Raw genomic sequence first — 7,803 nt, 5'->3', positions numbered from 1 at the left:
CTTGGGGATGCTATGTTTATTAATGATGATATTTTTAGTCTTCGAAGTTTTGATATGCAAAGTTGTTATGATAAGAACAAAGTTGCTACTTATGATGATTATTGTGATGAAACTTATGCTATAAAGAGTAGTGATGATTATATTTATAAAACTTGTCATGATTATGAGTACCCTTTCTGTGAACATTACTCTTTTAATGTGGAAATAATTTATAGTATTCAAGTCTCTTATGATACTCTCACTATTCTGACTGAGAAGAAATTTGCTTGTGTGGAGAGTAGTAAATTTTCTATGCTTGCAGATCATGAAAAGAATGCTTTAGGTTCTGGTTATATTGTAGTATTTATTCATGTTACTACTGAAAATTATTATGAGGGAGGAATATATGCTTGTAGGAATTGCAATAATATCAAGTTTCCTCTCTATGTGCTTAAAGGTTTGAAGTTATGCTTGTTTTACCTTCCTATGCAAGTTGATTATTGTTCCCATAAGTTGTTTGCTCACAAAATCCCTATGCATAGTAAGTATGTTATACCTAAATGTGCTAGTCATATTCTTCATGATGCTCTCTTTATGTTTCAATTCTTATCTTGTATGTGAGCATCGTGGAAATCATCATGCCTAGCTAGGGGCGTTAAACGATAGGGCTTGTTGGGAGGCAACCCAATTTTATTTTCTGTTCCTTGCTTTTTGTTCCTGTTTATTAATAAATAATTCATCTAGCCTCTGTTTAGATGTGGTTTTATGTGTTTAATTAGTGTTTGTGCCAAGTAGAACCTTTGGGAAGACTTGGGGAAAGTCTTGTTGATCATGCTGTCAAAAACAGAAACTTTAGTGCTCAGAAGAATTGCTGCCAATTTTATTTGGAGAGTGATATTTAGTTAATTCTTTTTGCAGATTATTAATAGATAAATTCCTCAGGTCCAGCAATTTATTTGTGAATTTTATGAGTTCCAGAAGTATACGTTTGATCCAGATTACTACAGACTGTTCTGTTTTTGATAGATTCTGTTTTCGATGTGTTGTTTGCTTATTTTGATGAATCTATGGCTAGTAAAATAGTTTATAAACAATAGAGAAGTTGGAATACAGTAGGTTTAAAACCAATATAAAGAAATAATGAGTTCATTACAGTACCTTGAAGTGGTCTTTTGTTTTCTTTCGCTAACGGAGCTCACGAGTTTTCTACTTTAAGTTTTGTGTTGTGAAGTTTTCAAGTTTTGGGTAAGGATTCGATGGACTATGGAATAAGGAGTGGCAAGAGCCTAAGATTGGGGATGCCCGAGGCACCCCAAGGTAATATTCTAGGATAGCCAAGAGCCTAAGCTCGGGGATACCCCGGAAGGCATCCCCTCTTTCGTCTTCGTTCATCGGTAACTTTACTTGGAGCTATATTTTTACTCACTATATGATATGAGTTTTGCTTGGAGCGTCAATTTATTTTGCTAGGATTTGCTTGCTGTTATTTAGAATAATGTTTTGCATCTTTTATTTCAATAAAAATGGCATTGATAGCCTTTACTATGCCTAGGTTACAAGTATACATGTTGCTGTTTGAAAACAGAAAGTTTACCTCTGTTGCAATAATTCCCTAGAAAATTCAGAATGTGATAAACTGTTGAAACCTTTTTAATATTAAGCCCTGGTAAATTTACTACAGTGGTAATTATATTTCATAATTTTTGGAGCTAGGGAAGTATGGATGTTGCAGCATTCTTTACAGACTATCCTGTTTAGGCAGATTGCTGTTATGTTTGCATTGTTTGCATATGTTTGCTTCTTTAATGATTCTATTTGAGGATAGGACTATTAAATATGCAGAGGCATTTAGTATTCAATATTGAATAATAATTTTAGTGATTTGCTACTGTAGAGTATGATAAGGTTTTTGCAATGATTTATGCTAACTTATCTCACGATTCCTTGTTGAGTTTTGTGTGGATGAAGCTTTTGAGATTTAGGGAGACCGTGATATGAGAGGAATTAAGGAGACACAAAATCTCAAGCTTGGGGATGCCCAAGGCAGCCCAAGATGATATTTCAAGAAGTCTCAAGTGTCTAAGCTTGGGGATGCCCCGGTTGGCATCCCACCTTTCTTCTTCAACAACTATCGGTCAGTATCGGTTGATCCTAAGTTTTTGCTTCTTCACATGATGTTTGCTATTCTTATATGTCATTTTATTTTGCTTTGCTTGATACTTTAGTAGAGTAACAAGATCTGAAATTATTAAATGTTAGAGAGTCTTCACATGGTTGCATAATTATTCAACTACCCATTGATCTTCACTTATATCTTTCGAAGTAGTTTGTCATTTGCTCTAGTGCTTCACTTATATCTTTTAGAGCATGGTGGTAGTTTTATTTTGAAGAAATAGATGAAATCTCATGCTGCACTTATACTATTTTGATAGTCTTAAATAGCATGGTAATTTGCTTAAAATCCTAATATGCTAGGTATTCAAGAATAATAAAATTCTCTTATGAGTGTGTTGAATACTATGAGAAGTTTGATACTTGATAATTGTTTTGAGATATGGAGATGGTGATATTAGAGTCATGCTAGTTGAGTGGTTATGAATTTGAGAAATACTTGTGTTGAAGTTTGTGATTCCCGTAGCATGCACGTATGGTGAACCGTTATGTGATGAAGTCGGAGCATGATTTATTTATTGATTGTCTTCCTTATGAGTGGTGGTCGGGGACGAGCGATGGTCTTTTCCTACCAATCTATCCCCCTAGGAGCATGCGCGTAGTACTTTGTTTCGATAACTAATAGATTTTTGCAATAAGTATGTGAGTTCTTTATGACTAATGTTGAGTCCATGGATTATACGCACTCTCACCCTTCCACCATTGCTAGCCTCTCTAGTACCGTGCAACTTTCGCCAGTACCATAAACCCACCATACACCTTCCTCAAAACAGCCACCATACCTACCTATTATGGCATTTCCATAGCCATTCCTAGATATATTGCCATGCAACTTTCCACCATTCCGTTTATTATGACACACTCCATCATTGTCATATTGCTTAGCATGATCATGTAGTTGAGATTGTATTTGTGGCAAAGCCACCGTTCATAATTCTTTCATACTGTCACTCTTGATTCATTGCATATCCCGGTACACCGCCGGAGGCATTCATATAGAGTCATACTTTGTTCTAGTATCGAGTTGTATCATTGAGTTGTAAATAAATAGAAGTGTGATGATCATCATTCAATAGAGCATTGTCCCAAAAAAAGGCCAAATAAAAAAAGAAAGACCAAAAAAAGAAGAAGAAAGGCCAAATAAAAAAAGGGAAGGCCCAAAAAAAGAAAATAAATAAAAGGGGCAATGCTACTATCCTGTTTTCCACACTTGTGCTTCAAAGTAGCACCATGATATAGCGAGTCTCATATATTGTGCTTCAAAGTAGCACCATGTTCTTCATATAGAGAGTCTCATATGTTGTCACTTTCATATACTAGTGGGAACATTTCATTATAGAACTTGGCTTGTATATTCCAATGACGGGCTTCCTCAAAATGCCCTAGGTCTTCGTGAGAAAGCAAGTTGGATGCACACCCACTAGTTTCTTTTGTTGAGTTTTCATACATTTATAGCTCTAGTGCATCTGTTGCATGGCAATCCCTACTCACTCACATTGATATCTATTGATGGGCATCTCCATAGCCCATCGATACGCCTAGTTGATGTGAGACTATCTTCTCCCCTTTTGTATTCTCCACAACCACCATTCTATTCCACCTATAGTGCTATATCCATGGCTCACGCTCATGTATTGCGTGAAGATTGAAAAAGTTTGAGAACATCAAAAGTATGAAACAATTGCTTGGCTTGTCATCGGGGTTGTGCATGATTTAAATATTTTGTGTGATGAAGATGGAGCATAGCCAGATTATATGATTTTGTAGGGATAACTTTCTTTGGCCATGTTATTTTGAGAAGACATAATTGCTTTGCTAGTATGCTTGAAGTATTATTATTTCTATGTCAAAATGAACTTTTGTCTTGAATCTTTCGGATCTGAATATTCATATCACAAGTAAGAAGAATTACATTGAAATTATGCCAACTAGCATTCCACATCAAAAATTATCTTTTTATCATTTACCTACTCGAGGACGAGCAGGAATTAAGCTTGGGGATGCTTGATACGTCTCCAACGTATCTATAATTTTTGATTGCTCCATGCTATATTATCTACTGTTTTAGGCAATATTGGGCTTTATTATCCACTTTTATATTATTTTTGGGACTAACCTATTAACCGGAGGCCCAGCCCAGATTTGCTGTTTTATGCCTATTTCAGTGTTTTGAAGAAAAGGAATATCAAACGGAGTCGAAACGAAACGAAATCAACTGCAGAAGTTATTTTTAGAAGGAAACACACCTGATGGACTTGGACCCCATGTCAGAAGACACGGGAGCTGCCCACGAGGGTGGGGGGCGTGCCCACCCCCCTAGGGCACGCCCCTGCCTCGTGGGGCCCTCGTGGCTCCCCTGACGTACCTCCTGCACCCATATATACCTACGTGACCTAAAACTTCCAGAACGGAGAATAGATCGGGAGTTCCGCCGCCAGAAGCCTCCGTAGCCACCAAAAACCAATCTACACCCGTTCCGGCACCCTGCCGGAGGGGGCAATCCCTCTCCGGTGGCCATCTTCATCATCCCGGTGCACTCCATGACGAGGAGGGAGTAGTTCTCCCTCGGGGCTGAGGGTATGTACCATTAGCTATGTGTTTGATCTCTCTCTCTCTCGTGTTCTTGAGATGATACAATCTTGATGTATCGCGAGCTTTGCTATAATAGTTGGATCTTATGTTTCTCCTCCCCCTCCGCTCTCTTGTAATGAATTGAGTTTCCCCTTCAGAGTTATCTTATCGGATTGAGTCTTTATAGATTTGAGAACACTTGATGTATGTCTTGGTGATCAACTTGCGGGTTTCATGACATTGGGAACCTATGCATAGGGGTTGGCACACGTTTTCGTCGTGATTCTCCGGTAGAAACTTTGGGGCACTCTTTGAGGTCCTTTGTGTTGGTTGAATAGATGAATCTAAGATTGTGTGATGCATATCATATAATCATGCCCACAGATACTTGAGGTGGCATTGGAGTATCTAGGTGACATTAGGGTTTTGGTTGATTTGTATCTTAAGGTGTTATTCTAGTACGATCTCTAGGGCTGTTTTTGACACCTATAGGAATAGCCCAACGGCTTGATTGGAAACAATAACTTTGAGGTGGTTTCATACCCTACCATAATCTCTTCGTTCATTCTCCGCTATTAGTGACTTTGGAGTGACTCTTTGTTGCATGTTGAGGGATAGTTTTATGATCCAATTATGTTAGTATTGTTGAGGGAACTTACACTAGCGAAAGTATGAACCCTAGGCCTTATTTCCTATCATTGAAATACCGTTTACGCTCACTTTTATCATTCGTTACCTTGTAATTTCAGATTACAAATACCTTTATCTACTATCCATATACCACTTGTATCACCATCTCTTCGCCGAACTAGTGCACCTATACAATTTACCATTGTATTGGGTGTGTTGGGGACACAAGAGATTCTTTGTTATTTGGTTGCAGGGTTGCTTGAGAGAGACCATCTTCATACTACTCCTCCTACGGATTGATAAACCTTAGGTCATCCACTTGAGGGAACTTTGCTACTGTCCTACAAACCTCTACACTCGAAGGCCCAACAACGTCTACAAGAAGAAGGTTGTGTAGTAGACATCACCGGCGGTGGGGAAGAAGATCGCAGGCGGCGAAAGATGGTCTGGAGAGCGGATCCCTACTGTGGTGAACCCTTCCGTTGTTGGAGCAGCTGAGCTGGGTGGAACACAGCGCAACAGGAGCAGGAAAAACCACACAAGGTTTTCTTTGACACATATCTGTAACAGAAGTAATTGTGTACGGGCTTGTTTGAATTTGAGGATTCTAACAATCCAGGGATAGGAAATAGACAGGAATAGGATAGGAATGCACGTGCAAAATAGAGAATTTAAAAAGACAGGATTGATGCCAATCTGGGTGTTTGATTCACTAGAATTGGAAGATCACATGATGCAAATAAGCAAGGTGAGATTAAGTCAAACCACAAGAAAATGTAAGGTTATAATATTATTATGCTACTATCTCTTAGTCTTGTGCTTCATGAATAGGAATTTGAAAAGGAGTACAAGTGGAAATTAAAATTCCTATGGTTTTTCTTTCAAGGAGACACTAAAGGAACAAATCCTACAGTTTTCCTCTACTCCATTGCTTTGAACCAAACTTTCCAATTCCTATGTTTTTCCTTCACTTTTCCTTTCAAGCATTGGCAATTCTAGTAGGCAGGCTTGAGCAAGGAAATGCCTACACTCAAAAAATGTTTTTGTGCTACTTCTATTACTTTGGACCCAGGCCACTGCCTAATAGCTAAACTCCTAGGCCCATCGACTAATGCACAGCTCAAACGCGCAGAGATTAATAATGATGTCGTTCAAGAGAGTCCATCATGGATAGCTAAGTTGCCTAGTACCTCATTGCTTGCCATATAGAAGGAGAAACTAATCGTATTTCACATTACTGTGTGTGCTCAGTGGACAATATATATAACATGTAGAGTAAAAAAGAGATGTAACAAGTGTACAACCTCTTTGGCGAAGCCATGTTGATCTCAGCGTGATTGGGTTGGTCGGTGAGGATGATCCGGCTAACTTGGCTGTCGGAGGAGGGGAAGAAGATCCTAGGCATCTAGAGATGGAGCCCAGGGTACTGCTCTGCTGTGATGGAGGGTTTTGTCGTTGTAGCAGCTCCGGTGAGTTGTACAACGCCGAGGCTGAAGCAGGACAAGAGAGACAACGTTAACTTGAGTGGAATTCTAATAGCATCTCTAATAGATGACGTAAAATACGTAACCACAAAGTGCTAGATGTAAAATACAACAGCCGCTCATCTCTGAACTTAACTGTGAAAACTGAATTTAACTGTCGAAACTGAACTTAACTATCGAAACTAAATTTTGCTGTCAAAACTTAATTTTACTATCGAAACTGAATTTTACTATCGAAACTAAACGCACTAGCTAGTAGCAGAAAAGCAGTAGCAGCAGCAGTAGTGCGTGCGAGAGCCAGGGCAGCTTGTCGTGTAGCAGCATCAGGTGAGGCTACCCTGAGCCGCCAGCCACCACCGACCGAACAGCCGCCCCCCGCCGCCCGCGGCCGGCGGTGCGCTGCCCCGCCCACCCCGAAACCACTACCCATCGCCGGTCCACTGCCGCCCCGACCATCCCTCTAGGCCCCCCGTGCCGAGCTTTTTCTTCGGCGATCCCCACGCCACCGCACCACCACCACCGGCGACCACCACCCCACCCTGATCCCTAAGATAGATACTAGGGGTACCTTTCTGGCGAGCCCCTTTCCCCGCTGCGACTGGTTCTTCCTTAACTCTGGCGAGCCCCCCCACCCCCTGAAAATTGACTGACTTGGAAATCGGAGCAGCATCGCAAGCAAGAGCAGGAGCGAGAGCAACAGCCCGAGGAAGAGCAAGAGCAATAGCAAGAGCAGACCAAGCAGGGGACTGAGAGAAAGAGCAGAGCAGCAGGGCGAGCAAGAGCTAAAGCAGCAGCAGCTCCTACTGATGTGGACGTCGCCGCCGAGGGAGCGACGCCCTGGAGGAAGTGGCCGGTGAAGTTGGGGAACGTAGCAATAATTCAAAATTTTCCTATGTGTCACCAAGATCAATCTAGGAGATGCTAGCAACGAGAGAGAGGGAGTGCATCTTCATACCCTTGAAGATCG

This window comes from Triticum dicoccoides, chromosome 4A (assembly GCF_002162155.2).
Source record: "Triticum dicoccoides isolate Atlit2015 ecotype Zavitan chromosome 4A, WEW_v2.0, whole genome shotgun sequence".
In the NCBI taxonomy this organism is placed as follows: domain Eukaryota; kingdom Viridiplantae; phylum Streptophyta; class Magnoliopsida; order Poales; family Poaceae; genus Triticum; species Triticum dicoccoides.
This window is presented reverse-complemented; position numbering follows the sequence as displayed.